We start from the raw sequence: 23,449 nt of genomic DNA on the forward strand, positions 1-23,449 counted from the left end.
CCTCCCTCTCTTGTAATAGATCTACTTTTTAACAACTACCAAAGGTGTCTCTTATGTAGATGGCCCATTGACCTCTCTATGGAAAGCACTATCTATGAGGGATTAAAACTTGTCCTTCCCCTAATATTATACTTTCCATAAAATAATAAAAACAAAAAATAAAATAGAGCTTTTACCATGACTCTACAAAGCTGCACATACAATGAGGCACAAGTGAGTAGAAACAGTAAGCCACTCATTACATGGCTACACTGTAGGTCCCAAACCTGGGCACACCTCACTCACAATCAGACAGGCTACATTAGAAAATATGTCTCATATTGTACCAATAATGCAGAATCTTTCTGTGGTGAGCCCTGAAATCTGTACTGCTAAAAGTTCACCCAAGGGATTCAAATGAGCAACCTAATTTAGGAAAGGCTGATCCAGATAGTAAGTATTAGCTAAGAAAGAAATCAAAGTGTGGTTTAGTCATCTGTTCAACCATGTATTTTCTTTGTAGCAGAGAGATACAGGCCTAATCTTTTTATTCTCAATTTTGGAAAATATAATGCAAAATATTTGCATTCCTCTTATTCAATAACCAGTTGGGGCAATGGTTTATAGTAGAAAGACCTAAGAATTTTAAACCAGGTAGACCTGAGTTGGAATTTTAGTTCTGCCCCCTTCAAACCAAGTGACATCAGGAAAATCATTTATTTACTTTGAGACTCAAATTCCATTTTGGCTAAAATGGAGTTTTTGATATTGCTTTGACTTAATGATAGTGAAAGCAGCAAGTACATGGAATATAAACAGTAAATGTTTACTTTATTTCATCCCAATAAATGTTGAGGAGATATTTCCAGGCTTCATAAAATAAAATGGGAAACCAGCTGATTTTATAAATGGATAGATTTATATTCTGGGCTTCCCCAGTAGCTCAGTCTGCTGACAATGCAAGAGAAGCAAGAGATGTGAGTTTGATCCCTGGGTCGGGAATATTGAAATGGCAACACATTCCAGTATTCTTGCCTGGAAAAATCCCATGGGTAAAGGACCCTGGTGGGCTACAAAGGAGTCAGACATGACTGAGCACACACGCACCGCACTAGATTTATAGTCTACTCCTTCTTAAAGATCAGAAAGTTCTAGTCTTTTATTATTATTATTAAAGTTCAATAGCATCACATTTATTCTTGGTCATGTTATAACATTTATCCTTTTTTAATTGGAATATAATTGCTTTATAATGTCGTGTTTCTGCTGTACAAAAACGTGAGTCAGCTCTAAGTATACATATTTACCCTCCCTCCCACCCCAGCAACCCCACCCCTCTTGGCAACAGAACAGCCTCCACTGTCTATCTATTTCACACGTTCACCTATGTAATTTCAACTTCTTTTTGGCAGTTGTTTTTCACAGTTACAGTTATCATAGTTCTAGTGGGATAATTCCTTATCTTGTCATTGACTGGACATTTCGTCAAACACATTTCACTGTTGAGACAACTTGTCAGTGCTACTCAGTTGACTGTCTCATCAGCAATACAGTGTATAGTAATTAAATTTTTATCAGGACAACATCTCATCCCTATTGCTCATGCATAAGTAATGTCTCATATGCCAAACATCAACCACACACGTATTGTGCTAATGAGCATAGAAAATAAAGTTTATACTCTCAGATGTCTTCTCTGACCAAACAAACAATTGCATTATTTTTCTAAATATAGGGCTAGCCAAAGGTGTAACTATGAAGCAGAAGCCCCACTTCCTGGCCTACCTAAGGATCTTTCTAGGTACCAAAGCTAGTCAAATCACGTTCAACAAATTCCCTCTAAAATATTAACAATTTTTAAAAACATTTGGGAATTCTATTCATCTTTTAAGCTCTAGCTCAAGCAACAATCCTTCCACTGCACAGTTTTACTCCCGTTCTAACACTTGAAGTACTCATTAATAGATTGGCTTTCCCATTATCCTGAGTTTCTTGAGGCAAAATTCAATCCCTTTCATTAATTATAGTTTTCTCAGTGATTAGCACCATGCTTGGCACACAAATGTATTAAATTTAACTGATAATTGAATTCCATTTAAATTAGATTGATACTGATCAGTTATACATTCTGAAAGAGCATTTGCACTCTCAAAGAAACATATAAATAATCCAAGTTTATACTCCACACATGCATATGTTGGACTTAAATGAAGGAGATATTTATAAGTAGGGTGAAAAGTACAACTTTCCTATCACTACTCAAGTCATGAAAGTGGAAGTGAAAATGTTAGTTACTCAGTTGTGTCTGACTCTTTGCTACCCCATGGAATGTAGCCCACCAGGCTCCTCTGTCCATGGGGTTCTCCAGGCAAGAATATTGGAGTGGGTAGTCATTCCCTTCTCCAAGGGATCTTCCTGACTGAGGGATTGAACCTGGGTCTCCTGAACTGCAGGTGGATTCTTTACCATCTGAGCCACCTGAGAAGCCCATACCAAACTATAAATGAACTGTTTCACCCACTCATTTATCCTTCCATCCTAATCTTGATACCTAGCCTCCAGCCAAACTACTGCCTCTGCCTGATTACCCTTCCATGTCCTCTGCCTCTGGCAAATGGCTTATTAAACTCTATATTAAAAATCACCTCCTCCAAGAGGCCCTCTTTAATTTCCTCAGACATTTACTATCTTCTCTAAGTTTCCACAGTACTCTGTTTATACTAATACTACTAGAAGGCAATGGCACCCCACTCCAGTACTTTTGCCTGGAAAATCCCATGGATGGAGGAGCCTGGTGGGCTGCAGTCCATGGGGTCGCTAGGAGTCGGACACGACTGAGTGACTTCCCTTTCACTTTTCACTTTCATGCATTGGAGAAGGAAATGGCAACCCACTCCAGTGTTCTTGCCTGGAGAATCCTAGGGATGGGGGAGCCTGGTGGGCTGCCATCTATGGGGTCGCACAGAGTCTGACACGACTGAAGTGACTTAGCAGCAGCAGCAATGGTACATAGCTACAAGTAATGAAGTGTCTACTGTGGGTAGGCCTTGTAATTAGACAGTTTTTTTTAAATGTACTTAATTTTATTCTTGCAACAACCATATAAAATAGAGATGAAACTGGAACCTATTATACAGAGTGAAGTAAGCCAGAAAGAAAAACACCAATACAGTATACTAACGCATATATATGAAATTTAGAAAGATGATAACAATAACCCTGTGTATGAGACAGCAAAAGAGACACTGATGTATAGATCAGTCTTATGGACTCTGTGGGAGAGGGAGAGGGTGGGGAGATTTGGGAGAATGACATTGAAACATGTATAATATCATGTATGAAACGAGTCGCCAGTCCAGGTTCGATGCACAATACTGGATGCTTGAGGCTGGTGCACTGGGACGACCCAGAGGGAGGGTATGGGGAGGCAGGAGGGAGGAGGGTTCAGGATGGGGAACACATGTATACCTGTGGCGGATTCATTTCGATATTTGGCAAAACTAATACAATATTGTAAAGTTTAAAAATAAAATAAAATTAAAAAGAAAAAAAAGCAGAGGTTCAAAGGAATTCCGTAACCTACCTAAGGTCACACAGTAGTAATCTATGAAACAAGAATTCAAACTAGACACTCTTGACTCCAAAGCTCATATCTTCCCTGTATGGCACAGCTCCTGAATAAATAAATAAATGACTGACTATATGTGACCTTGGCAGAGGATAGCATATTCTCATGAGCACACAAGTGACTAAGATAAATAAATTTCAGATTTCACCTTCCTTTTCACATATACTGTTTGATACATCGGCATGCCATCAAGATGCCTATGCTAACAAGCATGTGGCAGAGAACACATCACAATTTGAATGTAATTTCCTTGGAATCATGACAAAGACCACCTACTGCAAGTGAGCATTTTAGAATACGGTTTCCCAATTCGAAATCCCAGTGTCAAGCCAGCTTCATCATATATTATTTCCATTTAACCCCATACTGATCACATTTTCCTGGGTTATCAGTCCTAGTGGTCCCCATAGGGCGATAACATACATAAAATATCTGCTGAGCCAGGTTAAATGAATTTCACTTAAGAGACTAATATTATTAACATTATACGATGATTTGCAATTATCAGTCAAATAAGATCAGTTACCAGAGGATGAGGGAGGTCTTAATAAGAAGTGAACCACAAAACCAGCACACTTTCCACTCAGTGAGTTTATAACCTAAATGGGCAATTGTCAGCAAGGGAGGAATAGAAGGGCTCTCCAGGGAGAGGTGAGAAAAAGGAGTCAGCCAATTGTTCTAGTCCTTAATGAAAAAGGCTGATGTGAAAAACAAGCTCATCTGCACATGCTCATCTATCCTCCCACGATATGCACTTAACCTCTCTGCAAGCACACTGGGTCAACCCACAGGAGGAGAGGCCGCTGTGGTGCAGAGTTCTAATGCAGGCCCCAGTCTCGGGTCTGCCACAAACGGATTCTGGGACCTTGGTCTCTCTTTTTCTCATCAAGCTCCTGTTTCTTAACCAGTAAACTTAAAAGATCATACTTCTTTAGTCAAAGAGCCTTCCAATTCTAACACGCAATACTTTATCACTGGATACAAGTACCTACCCTGTTAAGTTCAATTTCCCCCACTCTCTGTTTCTAACTGACATCACTTTTGGCAACCTGCCCCAGCATTGAGCCTTCCTGTACCAGGCAAAGCTGCTGCTACAGGAAGGCACAAAAATCTATGGAGCAGAGTCAGAAACAACTGAACAACTCACACACACACACACACACAGCATTGATCCTTCATGTACCAGGCAAAGCTGCTGCTATACGAAGTCATGAAAACTAGGGAGCAAAGTCAGAAACGACAGAACAACACACACATACACACATACACACACAGCACTGATCCTTCCTGTACCAGGAAAAGCTGTTGGTACAAGGAGGCATGGAAAACTAGGGAGCAGAACTATTTCTACAATTTTGATTCAATGTCCCCGGTGCTTCTCTTTGCCTATGGCACAAAGAAACACGCCCCCTTACCTGAAATTCATTTATATGATCTAGAAGCTCTTCAGAATCTGGCTTTCCAATACCTCTCTGATTTCATCTCCTATTTCCCCTCACTGACTCCCGTCTTCATTCACCCAGACCTCCTGACTGTTTCTTCTATCATATGAGACAGACTCCCACCTAAAAGCTGTGTTTTTTTTTTTCTTCCTGTACATGGCATATCCCTCTATTTCACAGCTGCCTAGTCTGCTCTCTCACTTTTATCAGATCTTTATTAAAAACTCACTTTCTTAATAAGGCCTGCCTTACCACTCTCTCCATCCACTCAACCTTTCATAGCCCCCATCCCTACTGTACTCTCTCTCCTCAGCATTGATCACTATCTAATTGATTACTTTGCTGATTGCCTGTCTTCCCCAGGAGGATTTAAATCCAGAAAGGGAAGAGGATTTGGAGACTGTTTAGTTCCTTTCTCAGTATCCCCAATGCCTAGAAGAGTGTCCAGGACAGAACTGCACCCAATAAATATTTGTTGAATGGATAAATAAAATCCCTTTCCCCATCTCTTACTCTAATCCAGACACACTGATCTTCTCCTTCCTTATTCATGAAATCCAAGGATGCTCCTCAGCACCTTTCTATTTGTACTTCCTTATGCCTGGAAACACCTTAAAAACATTTCCACATGGTTCTTCTTATCTTTTTACCCAGATTTACATCCCTGTGTTGCTGTTGCTGCTGCTAAGTCGCTTCAGTCGTGTCCGACTCTGTGCGACCCCATAGACAGCAGCCCACCAGGCTCCCCCGTCCCTGGGATTCTCCAGGCAAGAACACTGGAGTGGGTTGCCATTTCCTTCTTGTCCTAAATGCCTTTTCAGTTCAAACAATCTAAAATGGCAACATTATTCTTCATACATTTTCTTACTCTATTTTTCCTTCATAACTGTAATGGTGGAAGAAGCGAGCCACTCACATCTCCTTCAAGCGAAGTTTCCAGGAGAGCAAACTGACTTGTACCTCCAGCTGTGTGATCCTACTCTGTGATGTCTGAAGCCATGCTTCCCCTGGGCTGTCCCCAGCCAATAACTGAGCAGAGCGGTACTAAAGGCCGATCCCTAAGGGGCTCAGAAATCCTGTAACCAGCAACTTTAGTTCAGAGGCTCTCCACTGACCTTGCTGAAACTTTCTTAGAACTGTACTGTACTCTCTGATTCTTCCTCCCCAAACCTCCTAACACTTCCCCCTTTGCTTTCACAGTTTTCACACCTGCATCATTCCCTAAAGGTTTTCCTTGTCCATTCCTATTCCCTCCCCTTATTCTTCACAGGTTGCTATTTGTTGTTCAGTCGCTAAGTGGTGTCTGACTCTTTGCAACCCCATGGACTGCAGCACACCAAGGTAAGATTCCCTGTCCTTCACTATCTCCCAGAGTTTGCTCAAACTCATGTCTATTGAGTCGGTGATGCCATCCAAGCATCTCATTCTCTATCACTCCCTTCTCCTCCTGCCCTCAATCTTTCCCAGCATCAAGGTCTTCACAGGTATTTCCCCCAAAATTCTCTTACACCATTTAATCCTATCTTAGTGTGTATTTTTTTTATTGTAGCACCTGAACTAACACAATAAAACTTTTAACATGATTTATATCTAGATCACATAAAGCAATGCTTGCAAAGCATCATTTAAAAATAACTTTTAATGAGAAATATCACTGGGCTTCCCAGGTGGCAGTAGTGGTAAAGAATCTGCCTGTCAATGCAAGAGACGCAAGGGACGCGGGCTTGATCCCTGAGTCGGGAAGATCCCCTGGAGTAGGAAATGACAACCCATTCCAATATTGCCTGGAAAATTCCATGGACAGAGGAGCCTGGTGGGATACAGTCCATGGGGCTGCAAACAGTTGGACACGACTGAGCACACATAATATTGCCTTCTATTAATTTAATTTATTCATGAAAGAAAATACTGAGAGTCTATTTTCCTTTAGGCACTATGCTAAGTACTCAGTAAATCAAGGATCTAGAAGAAAAGATAAACATCTGAACAAGTAATTTAAATAAACTATGCCAAGGCATTATTAAAAGTATTCACAATGTATGGTTCACGAATAACACTGCATAAACATGTAAAATTTTATATCATATACATATTTATGATAAAGCATTGTGAATATCCCATGAATTATACAAAGGGTAGTTCAACTTCAATAAACAAGGCTTCCTGACTTTGCCCTCAAGATCAATTTCTTCAGGTATACAAAGGAAAGTGAAGACTATTTCTTACTGTACAGTAGTACATGGCTCAATATTACACTGATAAACAAGGCAAAAGTGAAAATGAATGATTTTTGAAAGGCTATGGCTCTAAGCCCTAGGAAAACAATGTGTGAATCAGTGATATTATTAAACTTTTCTAGCTCAATTCTATAAAAATAGTCCACCTCAAATTCTGTCTACTCTATGCACACTTGTCAGATTCCCTCAAGACTAGGCTAGTCCCTTGGGTCTGGTTTGCTTTGTTTTGTTTTTTTTGCTCAGGGATCCAACCTGTGCCCCCTGCAGTGGAAGTGTGGAGTCTTAACCACTGGACTCCCGGGGAAGTCCCAGGCCCTTGTTTTATATGCTGTCAAAGCACCCTGTACTTTTCCTTCTTAGAATTTACCAAAAGTCTAATTAGTCATTTGTGAATGGTCTCATTAGTAGACAATAAGTTCCATGAGAGAACCACATCTGTTATACTGGCTACTGTATCTCCAGCACCTGATGAGAATACGGTTTCAAACGGTATTTCTCAAATGGTTTACATGGAAGAATGGATGAATAAATTTAAAATGAATGAATGAATGAAGCAAAATATTTTCCTTCATATACTCAACTGTTAAATTATCTCCCATATCTGGATTTTCATAGCATTTTAAATATAGTTCTTACACTCCTTCTGTCCATGTATCCACTCATGATGTAGGTGAAAGCTTTTCAAAGTAATGAAGAGTGGTACATGTTCACCACTCTCATCACAGACAAGCATGAAAACCTTCAGACTCAGTTGCTCCTGAGATCAGTGACTTGGTAATCCCAGATGTTAACTGAGCTCGGATTTGGACACAACAAAGAATGATCCTCTTATTTCCATCCTGGCAGACTGGTCACCTCTCCTGCTTCTTCTAATCACTTTGGCTGGGCTTCTTTTCTCTCTAGCTCTGGGTAAGCCCAGACTGCAGCAGTCATTGCTTGAGAAGCCTGCCTTCTGTTCAAGAGACAGACGAGTTAAACTCCCTTTAATGAAAGTTGTCTTATATCTCTTCTTCCCCCTTTTTTTTCCCCTTAACCCTGTCCTACCAGGCACTTCTGTCTCCAGACAGTCCTTTAAAATCCCTTTCGTCCATTCAGTCATCCAACTTCTATCCATTTTATGCTACCTTCTTCTACATTATAACATGTCACACACGTTCTATCTTGAATTGTAGTTATGAATGACCATGTTTGGGGCTTCCCAGGTGACTTAGACCCTAAAGAAATCTGCCCACAGTGCAGGAGACCCCAGTTTGATCACTGGATTGGAAAGAGCCCTTGGAGAAGGGCACAGCAACCCATTCCAATATTATTGCCTGTAGAATCCCATGTACAGAGGAGCCTGGCGGGCCTCAGTCCATGGGTTCACAAAGAGTTGGACACAACTGAGAGATTCACACACACACATACACACACACACACACACACACACACACACACACAATGACCATGTTTAGCTCTCTTGCTGGGCTCTAAGTATCCCAAAAAGCATGTTTTGGGATACAAGACTTAAAAAGAGTGCCTTGCACAAAGTAGGGAATCAGGTATTTTTATTTACTAGTGGATATATCAAGTTCAGGTTCCAGATAATCCTCCACTTACTTCAGTATAACCAAATCCATTCTAAAAAGGTGTAGTTGGCCTGATTCTGTCTGCTTCCCCGGCCTCTCCTCTAACTTCGAGCTGTCCTCTCCCACTGCAGCATGGTGCTCATTGCCAGCTGATGCCGTGGTCTGACTCAGGAGGGAAACAGGAATATCTGGAGAAGTGCCTGCATAATGGATCAGGAAGGTGCAACTTCAAGCAGTTGAAAGAAAAGAGATAAGGCTATGAGAAACCCCAAAATACAGCTGCTACAAGTGATACCAGTTGCTGGAGTGAGTTCCTGGAAGATAGGTTAATGGGGCCTGAGATGACAGGAGGGTGGTTTTCATGCACAGGTGAAGAGCATGGTTTTAAGAAGAAGATTAAAAATTCTTCAAACAAGCCTCTTTTAAGCAAGGAGAAAAAGAAAACAGAAAATTATTATATTAAATTTCTACTATATCAACCCCTATAAGTTAGCAATCACCATGCATACTACTACCAACTTATATGAAACAGAAAAATGAACAGAAAGAAGATGGGGAAGATGAATGTGGTTAAAGGGATGGGGAAGGGAATGAAGAAAGGTTAGGAAAAGGGAAGGGGAGTTGATTTTAGTTTATAAAGTTTCGAGTGTGCATTTACATTTTTGTAAACATTCATTTTCTGTCATACATACACGCGCGTGCACACACACACACATTTACAAGAAGCTATGAATGCAAAAGTACCATAAAAAGAGAATGGACTTTGAGTCAGAAGCGTTGCCTGGGTCTGAGTCCCATTTCTCTCTCTCATCACAACTGATCTGCTGATCACTGAGGACAGACTGTACTGACTTACAGGAAAATAACCACTAATGCCAGGAAGAGTGTAGAGCACAAACAGATCTGTGGTTGAGTAAATCAATCTAACCTGAAAATCTGCCACAATCAGGCCTTTCAGAAGTTACAAAACACACTGCTCTGCATTTCTGCATCAGCTCTCAAAAATTTCAAAGCACTCTCCACATCTATTATCTCTTTATTTTCCTGCACTATGAGCCTTTTGGACTGGACATCTAAGACACTGAGAAGTTAAATGTCACTTAAGTCACACAACTAATTGATGACTGCTATTTCTATTTAACAGTAGGGAGGGACACTGGATCAAGTAAAAGACTTTCTCACCGGACTACCTCAATTGTCCCTTTGTGCCTTCAAGTTCTGAAATTAGCAAGTAACCTGCCAGAATAAGGCGAAAATTGCTCATTGCCCCCTTAAAAAAGGTAAGCTTGGCTTTAATTATGTAGAGTTCATATCTGTTAACTTCCTTCCTTATTTCTTTGTTGTCTGGATATTTACTACTGTTTTATGTGACCTCACAAGCAAGGAGTAAATAAAAGGGAAAGAAAAAAATATAGATAAATATCAAAATATTAGGACTTGGCACAATGATTCCAAAAGGTCTCTCAGAGTGGAGTATTTATATATCTTCAGATGCCCTGGAAGGAGTTTAGCTTCCTGCCCATGCAAGGATCCTCAGAGCAGAAGCTTATTCGCATGAGGAAGAGTAGGATAAAGGTAGGGTTTGGGAGGGGAGACAATATATACTGCCTTTGCCCTCAGTTCGTATTTCCTTGGCCCAAGTCGAGTCCAACCACCAACAACAAAAGAGGATATAAGCTCTGCATCCCAGGCGCTCTTTCTGGAAATTCATCGTCTCATCAGAGCTTAGCTGCAGGACTGTGCTAAAATCTATGGCAAAACAAGAAAGGTAACTCTGCCCATGAGGCTCACTTCCATGTCCTTTGGGACCCCATAAAGGCTGAATGTGGAGATTTCCCCTTTGCCTATTCTCCAGCATCTGCCCCCTCCGTCCACTCCCACCACTACCTCTCTGGATGGTTTTTCCTATTTCCTCTGGTCTCAATCTCTCAAATCCATTTTTTCACATATCTCAGAATTCACATTCCTAAAGTAAATAGCTTACCCCCTGCCCCACACCTTGCAAAATCATTTCAAAATTCCTCCACAACATAAAGAATAAGGTCAAACTTCTCCCCTGCCCATCTCACCCTGCATTCCCTACCAAATTATACTCTACTATGGTTTATCAAACTCACCAACCTGACTCCTATTTTGTCACCTAGCACCAGTCTCACACTTTTTCTTAAGCCTAGAATGACCCTCCCCAATTAATTACTTCTTCTGTTTGTGACATCTGTTTCTTCTCCCACCTGAAATTTTACTTTGATTTAAAAAATTTCCTGTGCTAGGAAACTCTGCCCAATCCTCTGTAATAACCTAAATGGGAAAATAATTTGAAAAAGAATAGATACATGTATATGTATAACTGAATCACTTTGCTGTACACCTGAAACCAACACAACATTGCTAATCAACTATATTCCAATATAAAATTTAAAAAAAATTTTTTTAATTCCCTATGCTAGTCTTTAGGACTTCTTAACCACAGGCAACAAGACTTGGCTCAGTGTGTTGGAGATTCCCGTAGAAGTATCTTTAAACTTTTGCCGAATATATCTTTACAAATATGGAAACTTGCTTTGTTTTCTTTTTTGAACACAACTAAGAAATACTCTATAATAAATATTCAGCTACTAATAGATTTGTGGCTAAAGTTTTTCAATTCCCCTTGTCTAATTGTTCTGAATGATAAATTTCTTATCATATATAGACAGGTTTATGGGTAAGATAAACTGCACTATAATATTTTTACAATGAGAACTTATCCAAATCAGATCTAGCCCCAAATACCAATTCTGTATGTATTTCTGTTCTGAAAGACCTATCACAGTGACCTATTTTCACAGCACAGACTGAATTAAGAATGTGATTGCTCTTTCAAAGAACTAAAATAAAAATTCCAAGAATGGTATTAGGAGCAATGAATAAATCAAACACGATTTTCTGTAAACACAGATTTATAACACCAGCCTGCTGAAACATTTGAGTATTTTTAGAATCTTTTTGGGGGGGGGCATGTTTGATGTTAAGTCTATTGTGTACATATAAAACTCATGAACCAATTCAGTCTTTATAATGGTAATATGGGTGCTTAAGTATTGTTTACTGATGAAACTAAATTTAAAATATAAACGTTTGTTGAATCCTGTGAAAATCTTTTTCTCAAATAATTTCATTTCATTCATTCAACAGCTATATATGATGAATACATTCTATGAGCCAAAGACATAAAATATAAACAGAAACAAAACACAATTCCTATCCTTTAGGGAGCCTAGAGTCAGGTGAAGGAGAAGAACAATTAAACAGATTATGATATAAAAATAATTTGGAAGTTAAGAAAAATAGAAATAAAAAAGCAGTTACAATGTAATTTTTTTTTTATGAGAAAGACAGCAGGATAACACAAGAGCATATAACCAGCTAGTCTTGGTCACTTCAGACTTTACATTTTTATTAGCTTTTAGCAACAGCAGAAAATAAATCTTAAGTCATAGAAATAATAATGTAGATGACCTGAAAGGATTCAACAGTCTTAAAATCCAACAGTGCAACTACAAAAATGTTTAATGTCACTAATTTATCCTTCTTGTTGCTGTTCATTTACTCATGTCTCCAACAAAGGATTTTGAGCAGAAATTTTGTGCCAGGTTTGTGGGAAGTTATGAGAAAGTCCGCGGGAAGTTATTCAGCTTCCCTGTCTCAAGTTATTTAAAATCTTGTGGGACTTCAGGTTGATTTTCATGGCACTAGAATGTTTGGAAAATAATGACAAAGTACACTGGTTTAGGTGCTTGCCTAAATAGAAATGTACATCATCGCATCTTAGAATTGGTTGCCTAGTTGAGAAGCCCCCACTGTGGTTGAAATATCTTATGATAATTCACATTTGTATACTGCTTATTAAGAGTTGAAAACTCTTAAAAAAGAGTTGAAAGAATTTTTGAATACTTTATTTCATCTTATCCTAACAATAATTCCGTGATATTGGTGAAACAAATACTAACTTTCAAAGGACCTGTGGCGGATTCATTTTGATATTTGGCAAAACTAATACAATTATGTAAAGTTTAAAAATAAAATAAAATTAAAAAAAAAACAACAAAGGAGACTAAGACTTCAAAAGATAAAATTATAAGGTTCAAAAAGAAACATGACTGTGACATGAGCTCAGACTCAAGACAGAAATCCAACGCATGTTTTACTCCCACAGTCTCTTAAATATCATGTCTTTAAAACAGGTATCTCTCAGATTCCATTACCCGGCATCTCACACCAACACACACACACACACAAACTGAATCACGTACACTGGCTAAAAATTGTAATTCTGAATTACAAGCTTTTACAGAGGCTCCTACCTTAAAACATCCTTTTCTCACCGTTATCCAGAACCAATCCAAATAAGCACCAGAATCAAGATAACCCTAGAATCCTACATAGCTCTAAACTATTAGTTTATTTCCAGAAGAGTTTCCTACCCTATTCTAGTTAGAACTCTCTTTAGGTATCACCTGAATTATTACATCATATTCCTACTGAAACATACTCCATGCAACTACTCATCACAAGCAACTATAGCAGAAATCAACTTCAGGCACATCCTAAATTACACCACATTTCTTCTGCTTCTGTCCCTTTGTATGTGTTTTTCCTCTGTCTACAAAAGCTATTCTATTTTCTGTCTTACAGAATAAGATTATTCTATAATCTTATTCAAAATTACCCCTTTAGAAGAGTCTTTTCTATGCTCCCTTTCCCCAGGCTAGATTAATTATATGCTCATTTTCTGTGCTGTTTGATTCACTCTTCTATAGCACTTTCATTACAACAATTTCCATTTATTCTTGGTCTCAGACACTCAACTATGAGCTCCTTGAGGACAGGGAGAAAACTGGGTCATTTATCATCGCTTATTAGCACAAGGTCTAATGCTCAACAATGTTTGCACAATGAATTAAGGACTGAATGAATGAACCCTATTTCTACGTGTATTAGTTTCCTTGGGCTGCAATAACAAATTACTACAAAATTGTTGGTTGAGAACAGCAGAAATTTATTTTCTCATAGTTCTGAATGTTAGAAGCCCACAGCCAGGGTGTCAGCAGGGTTATGCTCTCTTTAAAGGTTTTAGTGAAGGATCCTACCTTGCCTTTCTTTAGTTGCTAGTAGTTATTGGCAATCCTTGGTATTCTGTGACTTGTAGATATATCACTCTAATCTCTGCCTCTGTTATCACATGGCATTCTCCCTGCACTGTTGTTTAGCAGCTAAGTGGTGTCCAACACCCCATGGACTGTAGCCTGCCAGGCTCCTTTATCCATGAGATTTCCCAGACAAGAATACTGGAGTGGATTGTATTTCCTTCTCCAGGGGCTCTTTCTGACCCAGGGATCAAACCCACGTCTCCCGCATTGGCAGGCAGATTCTTTACTGCTGGGCCACCAGGGAAGCCCCTGTGCATCTGTGTCCAAATTTCTCTCTTCTTATAAAGACATCAGCCTATATTCTTCAGTTGCTAAGCTGTGTCCAAGTCTTTGTGATCCCATAGACTACAGCATGTCAGGCTTCCCTGTCCTTCACTATCTCCTGGAGTTTGCTTAAACTCATGTTCATTGAGTCAGTGATGCCATCCAACCATCTCATCCTCTGTTTCCCCCTTCTCTTCCTGCCCTCAATCTTTCCCAGCACCAGGGTCTTTTCTACTGAGTCAGCTCTTTGCATCAGGTTGCCAAAGTATTGGAGCTTCAGTATTAGTTCTTCCAATGAATACTCAGGGTTGATTTCCTTTAGGACTGACTGGTTTGATCTTGTAGTACAAGGGACTCTCAAGAGTCTTCTCCAGCACAATTCAAAATCATCCATTCTTCAGCACTCAGCCTTCTTTATGGTCCAACTCTCACATCTGTACATGACTGGAAAAATGATAGCTTTGACTATACAGACTTTTTCAGCAAAGTGATGTCTCTGCTTTTTAATATGTTGTCTACGTTGGCCACAGCTTTTCCTCCAAGGAGCAAGTGTCTTTTGGAAGTGTCTTCTCTTCCGAGAAGCAAGTGTTTTTTTGACTGCCATGGCTGCAGTCACCATCTGCAGTTGACTTTGGAACCCAACGAAAATAAACTCTGTCACTGTTTCCACTTTTTCCGCATCTAGGGACCACCCTAATCCAGTATAACTTCATCTTAACTACATTTGCAAAGACCCAATTTCCAAATAAGATTACATTCACAGTTCTTGATGGACATGAATTTTGGATGCATGGTATTTAACCTAGTCTATTACATTACAACTGGAGAGAGAAATTTTTTTCTGAATTCTGCATTTGGAGCACAGAACCTAAGTAACCTGCCCAACCACATTTGATCTGACATGTAAGTCAAAGACTTATTTATGAAACAGGAATTTCCCACAGGAAACTACAATTGTTTCTTTTTTAATCTTAACTTGGAAAGCACATTCATTCATTCATGAAATATTTACTGAGTGCTTATGACATGCCAGGCACCATTCTAAGAGTTAGGGGTATAGCAGTAAACAAAGCAAACAAAAGTCTCTGCTGTTATGAAGGTGACACTGAAGAGGAAAGGGAGACAGATAATAAACAAACAAGCAAATTCTGCACATACTATCAAATTTTGGTCAGTGCAGTGGAGAAATATCAAGCTGATAATGAGGATGGGAAAACTGAGTAGAGCTGGAGATACTGTAATATCAAAAGAGGTAATTAAAGAAAGCTTCACCAAGGTGATATTGAAGCACCTAAAGGAGGGATGAGAGGTTAGCCATATGACTATTTGGAGGAATACAGTCTAGACAGTAGAAACACTGAAAGCCAAGGCCCGAGGAGAGGGGGGTGCTTGGGGTGTGAGAGATGCAGCAGGTGGCTGGGGTGACTAGTCCAGAAATAAGGGGAGAGCAGTAAAAAAGTGAAGGGATAATGGAGGAGACCAAAGAGATCAGCATGTTCTTCCTCTCTCCATTGTCAACTAAGTGGTTACTTCAGAACACGTTCCCAGTTTCTACAGAAGGAATATTTTGAGTTCTTAAGTTTCTCCAAACAAACAAACAAAAAAGTTTGCTATGCTCAACAAATATAAAAATTCAAGCCTTTCTTAGTGTCCTTCAACTCTGCGCCTTATCATTAGGAAAGCAGAAACAATGCATGTATCTGGACTATAATAAATAAATTTTAGTTTTTAGGCAAATCACACTTCTATCAATTAAAAAAATTATTTTGTAGGACAGTATATCAGTCTAGCTATGAGACTTGAATTATCTCAACTTGTTAAAATCACCATCAAATTCCTTTCTTTAAACAAAAATTTTATTTCGTGATTCTCTTCAGTCTTGTCTAAATGTTGAGGATACCATTAGGCTCTTATTTGGTGCCACTTAATTGAAGAATTTAAATAAAAACTGTTTTATTTAACAAAATGTCAAAATTGGTTTTAATGGTGACCTCAAGCTTACAAAGTCCTTTCCCATATTAACAAACTATTTTAAGAAAACAATGTTCTAAGTATATACATGTGTCATTTCATCCTTACTCTCTGAAATAAAAATTATGATCTCCATTTTGCAGATTTTAGTGATTTATTGAAGGTCATATCTAGTTGCAGAATAAGATTCAAACCTATTTGCGCCTGGCCACAAAACCTTTGCTTTGAAACTCTGGGCTCTTGTGCCTCCTTTCTAGTCTTATCCCATGAAATTCTTTGGCAACCCTGTGAATTATACATTATATCCCAGCACTCATTTTCAAAGAGGTTAAACAATGCGTCCTAAGTCACACAGCTATTTACTGGTAGATTCAACTTTTATTTATTCAACCAATATTTATGAAGACCCTATACTACCCAGCACCGGACACACCGAGTAAAGAGAATACCCACTCTTCTGGACCCCACAGTCTAAAGAGAGATATGTTCACAGTGGTAACTCACACTTATTAAGATCTTAATAAGTACTATTCTAAACATTTTACTGGCATTATTTTATCTAATATTCATACCAGCCTTATGAGAAGTTTTTTTTTGGGGGGGAGGGGAGTAAAATGAGCCCCAAAATAGTTAACTGGATCAATGTACAGATTGTAAAGGGGTGAAACTGGGCTTTGAACACAGGAAATCTAACTTCAGAACCTGTGCTTTTGCAGCTATGCTATATTTCTCATAGAAATAGGGAGGGAAGAAAGGGAAGAGAGAGGGAATGAAGTGAAAGGGAGAGAGAGAGAGGAGGAGGAGGAGGGAGGCAAGGAAGAGTGGCAGTGAGAGAGGCAGGGAGATGTCATCATTTTAAGTTGTGATATGGATTCAATGTACCAACTCCCGGAGTCCACCCAAACCCACGTCCACTGAGTCGGTGATGCCATCCCACCATCTCATCCTCTGTCATCCCCTTCTCCTCCTGCCCTCAATCTTTCCCAGAATATCTTTACTACTTTCTTTTTTTCCATCCGGCAGCTTGTGAGAACCCGGAACATAGCACCAGTGTGCAATCCAGAGTTCTCAATGCTAGAACCAACAAGCAACCATTCTAAGCCTAGAAACTAAACAAGAAGCAGTCAAAGAAGGCAAGAAAGACAGCACTGAGTGTGTCTAGCCAATCTGATAACAGGAAAGGAGATTTGCTGGTAATTTAAACATACAATTTACATTTAATTTCTACAAACTATAAACTATTCAGTTCAGTTCAGTCGCTCAGTCGTGTCTGACTCTTTGCGACCCCATGAATCGCAGCACGCCAGGCCTCCCTGTCCATTACCAACTCCCAGAGTTCACCCAGACTCACGTCCATAGAGTCAGTGATGCCATCCAGCCATCTCATCCTCTGTCGGCCCCTTCTCCTTCTGCCCCCAATCCCTCCCAGCATTAGAGTCTTCTCCAATGAGTCAACTCTTCGCATGAGGTGGCCAAAGTACTGGAGTTTCAGCTTTAGCATCATTCCTTCCAAAGAAATCCCAGGGCTGATCTCCTTCAGAATGGACTGGTTGGATCTCCTTGCAGTCCAAGGGACTCTCAAGAGTCTCCTCCAACACCACAGTTCAAAAGCATAAATTCTTTGGCGCTCAGCCTTCTTCACAGTCCAACTCTCACATCCATACATGACCACAGGAAAAACCATAGCCTTTAGCTGCTTCTAATCAATAACCTCAGATATGCAGATGACACCACCCTTATGGCAGAAAGTGAAGAGGAACTCAAAAGCCTCTTGATGAAAGTGAAAGAGGAGAGTGAAAAACTTGGCTTAAAGGTCAACATTCAGAAAACTAAGATCATGGCATCTGGTCCCATCACTTCATGGGAAATAGATGGGGAAACAGGGGAAACAGTGTCAGACTTTATTTTTTGGGGCTCCAAAATCACTGCAGATGGTGACTGCAGCCATGAAATTAACAGACGCTTACTCCTTGGAAGGAAAGTTATGTCCAACCTAGATAGCATATTGAAAAGCAGAGACATTACTTTGCCAACAAAGGCCTGTCTAGTCAAGGCTATGGCTATGACCACAGGAAAAACCATAGCCTTGACTAGACAGACCTTTGTTGGCAAAATAATGTCTCTGCTTTTCAATATGCTATCTAGGTTGGACATAACTTTCCTTCCAAGGAGTAAGCGTCTGTTAATTTCATGGCTGCAGTCACCATCTGCAGTGATTTTGGAGCCCCCCAAAATAAAGTCTGACACTGTTTCCCCTGTTTCCCCATCTATTTCCCATGGAATGATGGGACCAGATGCCATGATCTTAGTTTTCTGAATGTTGACCTTTAAGCCAAGTTTTTCACTCTCCTCTTTCACTTTCATCAAGAGGCTTTTGAGTTCCTCTTCACTTTCTGCCATAAGGGTGGTGTCATCTGCATATCTGAGGTTATTGATTAGAAGCAGCTAAAGGCTATGGTTTTTCCTGTGGTCATGTATGGATGTGAGAGTTGGACTGTGAAGAAGGCTGAGCGCCGAAGAATTTATGCTTTTGAACTGTGGTGTTGGAGGAGACTCTTGAGAGTCCCTTGGACTGCAAGGAGATCCAACCAGTCCATTCTGAAGGAGATCAGCTCTGGGATTTCTTTGGAAGGAATGATGCTAAAGCTGAAACTCCAGTACTTTGGCCACCTCATGTGAAGGGTTGACTCATTGGAGAAGACTCTGATGCTGAGAGGGATTGCGGGCAGGAGGAGAAGGGGCCGACAGAGGATGAGATGGCTGGATGGCATCACTGACTCGATGGACGTGAGTCTGGGTGAACTCTGGGAGTTGGTAATGGACAGGGAGGCCTGGCGTGCTGCGATTCATGGGGTCGCAAAGAGTCGGACACGACTGAGCAACTGAACTGAACTGAAAGAATTATTTATAATTTTTAAGGCCATAGGGCTAAACAGCCATGCCATAAGAATTTTTAAGCTTGGAAAAGCAAGAAGCACCTAAATCAAGCCAGTCCTTTTCAGGAAGATGAGATGACCAGGAGAATGGCAGTTAATATAAGAATCTAGAATACAGAGAAGATTACACTCTTAGACTTTACCAAGTGATCTGGATCACTTCATGGTGACAATCAAGAAAATTTAGAAAGCAGTTGTGTTAGTTGCTCAGTCATGTCTGACTCTTTTGTAACCCCATGAACTGTAGCCCACCAGGCTCCTCTGTCCATGGAAAAATACTGGAGTGGGTAGCCATTCCCTTCTCCAGGGAATCTTTCCAACCTGTGGATCAAACCGGGTTTCCTGCATTTCAGGCAGATTCTTTACCATCTGAGCCACCAGTGAAGCCCCTTTCATAATACCAAGGTTCCATGTTAAAAGTGGAGTAGGGGTAGGAATTGAGAGAATTTTAACCAACTCTCAAGCCACACCAAATAAACATTCTAAGCAAAATGTCTTCTTACAATATAAACTCAAGGCAAACCACTTAGCTACCCTTCCGACCGTTTATTGTGTAGGAACTCTGAGCAGGATCCTGAGACAGACTACTTAAGTCTGAAACTCAGTTCCTCTATCTAAAGAATGTGATCTTGGCAAATTACTGCATCTCTTCATGCCTCAGTTTCATTATTTTCAGAGTGGGAATAATAGCACTATCTCTCAGTTTCATTGTGAGGATTAAATAAAATTAATCTATGTAAAAATACTGCTTGACACATAGACAGTACTACATCAGTGTTTGAGACTATTAAACTCCTAAGAGTTTCTCCTCCTGTATGAAATGCTGGAGCCACAACTGCCTGAGGATACAACTGACAAAAGTCAGCTGTGGAATCTGAAGCAACAGGGGAGGGGAAGGAGAATAGCTCTCACATTCTTGGTAAGAGCTGGTTTCATGTTGCTTGTTAAGTGTACTTTACAATTGTTCAAAGACTAGCAATATTTTTGTTTAAAACAAGCTAACAATGCCTCCTCCTCCTTTTCACATTCTGTTCTTGAGTCCTTATATGGGTGTGTTTAGCTGCTCAGTTATGTCCAATCCTTTGCGACCCTTTGGACTGTAGCCCACCAGGCTCCTCTGTCCATGGGATTTCTCAAACAAGAATACTGGTGTGGGTTGCCATATCCTCCTCCAGAGGATCTTCCCAACCCTCCTGTGTCTCCTGTGTCTCCTGCATTGCAATCAGATTCTTTCCCCACTGAGCCATCTTGCATTCTTACCTCTGCCAGTTGGGTGTGGGGGAAACGTAAGGCTGATTGGGCTGCTTGTAGTAGCTGCAGTGATTAGATTTTCTCCAGGTAAAATCCTGTTATGGTCCATGCTGTTTAAACTTCATGAAGAAGAAAAACTGGGATCAAATACTAGCAGGAAAGGTTGCTAGAAAATGTTTTCTGAAGGGTGACATAAAAGCCTTCATCAAACCCTTTAGGATAATATCATCCACTGAGAAAATGATTATCAATACATTTTTCTTTCAAGTACTCTCTCTAAACACAATTTTATTTGTCTGCTTGCTTATTTTACATAATTGTGCTAATCATAGATTAAACTCCCTTCTATCCTTCTCTTTTCACCTTTTTGTCATTTTTAAAATCTTTTTATTTTTCTTTATTCTCCAAGTTTTAAACAATGAACACATGGTTACTTTCATTAGGGAAGAGTGTCAATTAATTAAAACATAAAACCTCAAGTAGATTTATGTTAGGTGTCTGAAATACAAGCCTTAGTTTTTTTTCTGCCTGAATTAGGCTTTAAATTTACTGGAAAATTATTTCCTGCTCAAACTATAAAAGAAAAAAAGCAGGCAGGAGGGAAGAGAGGGGCTGTCACAGAATGATGGAGTGAGAAAAGAACAAGTTATTTACGGTCGCCAGCCTCTTCTAGGCTTTCAGACCTGCCCAGCAATCCTTTTAGTTTTCTCTAGTCAGCCACTTCTCCACACCCAAAAGTGGCCATTATAAACCTTCATCATTCTCATCAGATCTTGTCGCAGCCCACTCTCCGCCAGTGACCTTCCTTCCTACTTCATTGACAAAATAGCAGTCATAAAGCTCCAAGTCCCTCCTTTTCCATCCCCCAGTTTCCATCCACACCTTGCCTATATCTTAAAATCTCAGCCCTCAGGGACCAGTCTATCCTAAAGGAAATCAGTCCTGAATATTCATTGGAAGGACTGATGCTGAAGCTGAAACTCCAGTACTTTGGCAACCTGATGACTCATTGGAAAAGACTGCGATGCTGGGAAAGATTGAAGGTGAGAGGAGAAGGGACGACAGAGGATGAGATCGTTGGATGGCATCACCAACGTGATGGACATGAGTTTGAGCAAGCTCCAGGAGTTGGTGATGGACAGGGAGGCCTGGCGTGCTGCAGTCCATGGGGTTGCAAAGAGTCAGACATGCCTGAGCAGCTGGACTGAACTGACAGGCCTTACCTCCTGGTTCCAGCTTTTGTGCCTTCCCCGGGTTTTTAGTCTCTTCTCCACTGATTCCTTCCCTCCATGCTGCTGCTGCTAAGTCGCTTCAGTCGTGTCTGACTCTGTGTGACCCCAAAGACGGTAGCCCACCAGGCTCCCCCGTCCCAGGGATTCTCCAGGCAAGAACACTGGAGTGGGTTGCCATTTCCTTCATACTCTCTGAGTTTTCCTCAGGCTACTGCTTTCTCTTTCTTTTTCTTCTGTTTTTTTACAACCCAAAGAAGTTTCACACTGATTTGGGCCAGATGTTATTTCGCTGCTAGCTTCCCAGGTGGCTCAGTGGTAAAGAAACTGACAATGCAGGAGACACAGGTTTGATTCCTCAGTAGTAAATGGCAACCCACCCCGGTATTCTTGCCTAGGAAATGCCATGGACAGAGGAGCCTGGAGGGCTACAGCTGAAGAGGTTGCAAAAGAATCAGATATAACTTAGTGACTAAACAACAGCAACAACCCTAGACGTGGTCTCAAACATCCCTATAGCTTCTCAGCTTCCATCTGTCAATCTGATTCCCTTCTCTCTGTCTCAAATCACAACCCTCTTTGAGCTTCCAAACTGTTTTCCTAAGCATCTCCATCTGAACATCTCGTACTTCCCTACTCCTCAATGCAATTACCAACCAGTTACTCATTGTTGAAATCTCTGAGTCATCTCTGATTCATTCCTCATCTGCTTCATTCAGTAAAATGTGAATTCCCATTATTTCAAATTCCAACATATTTCTTGAATGCAACCTCTGCTCTGAATACTTACTGTTAGTTTCGGTCCTCTCATCTGAAATAACTTCTTGGTAGTCAGCAGACCTTCCCTTAACTCATTTCTAATCCATTCTTCACATGTCTTCATTGTCATTCTAAAGCATCATGTCACTTATCTGCTTAAAAGCTTTCAACTGTAACCTATGGCTCAGAAAGAATTAAAATTCTTTACATAACATGTAAGTCCTTCTCATCCTGGTACTCATGTATTTCACCAAATTCCTCTTCCTTCCTTTCTGTGATGTTCCTTAAGATATAGCACAACAAATGTGCTGTCTGCCTCCATGTCCTGTGCCTCTGCATGTGATTGCTTTTCTGTTTAAATTGACTTATCCACCAGGAATCCACCTGCCAATGCAGAAGACTCAAGCTCAATCCCTGGGTCGGGAAGGTCCCTTGGAGAGGCAAATGGCAACATACTCTAGTACTCTTGCCTGGGAAATTCCATGGACAGAGGTGCTTAATGGGCGTGAATGGGGTTGCAAAACAGTCAGACATGACTTAGCAACTAAACAATAATCATCTTCACCTGCCCAAGTGTTCTTACTTTAAACCAATGCTTCTCAAGTTTTATTGTGCTTACAAGTAAGCTGAGGATCTTATTAAAATTAAATTCTGACTTCATCAGTGTGGCCTGGGGCCTGGGAACTGCATTTCTAACAAATTCTCGGGTAACAGCTGGGAACAGGTATTACTACTACTAGTCTATTGACCACATTTTGAGTTGCAAGAACCAGGCCCATCTTAAATATGACCTCACCTGAAGGCTTTCTGTCTCCCTCCTGCCCTCGAGTGAGTCAGTCCTATCCCTCGGTGGCTGTCAGAACACTGTGCAGATCTCTCTTACAGTTCTTTCATTTTGTGACATAAACGTCTGTTATGTTTCTTTATCTCCCACTAAACCACAGCTCTTTGAAAGGCAGAGACCATCCCTGTTCATTCTCACATGCTAACCTCTAA

At 40.3% G+C, this 23,449-nt stretch overlaps 1 protein-coding gene and 1 long non-coding RNA gene across 8 annotated transcripts in view; both read right to left on the reverse strand.

The window, feature by feature from the left end:
- Positions 1–23,449, reverse strand: part of LOC129652658 (disks large 1 tumor suppressor protein-like) — a 690,295-nt gene that overhangs the window by 245,739 nt on the left and 421,107 nt on the right. The gene's annotated exons all lie outside the window — the stretch shown is intronic.
- Positions 8,833–22,745, reverse strand: LOC129652664 (uncharacterized). The gene is made up of 3 exons (XR_008714669.1): positions 22,485–22,745; positions 20,475–20,584; positions 8,833–9,054 (listed from the first exon to the last, which is right to left on the reverse strand). It is a non-coding gene; the product is annotated as an uncharacterized LOC129652664 (long non-coding RNA).

The sequence above is a fragment of the Bubalus kerabau genome, chromosome 5, assembly GCF_029407905.1.
Source record: "Bubalus kerabau isolate K-KA32 ecotype Philippines breed swamp buffalo chromosome 5, PCC_UOA_SB_1v2, whole genome shotgun sequence".
Lineage (NCBI taxonomy): Eukaryota > Metazoa > Chordata > Mammalia > Artiodactyla > Bovidae > Bubalus > Bubalus kerabau.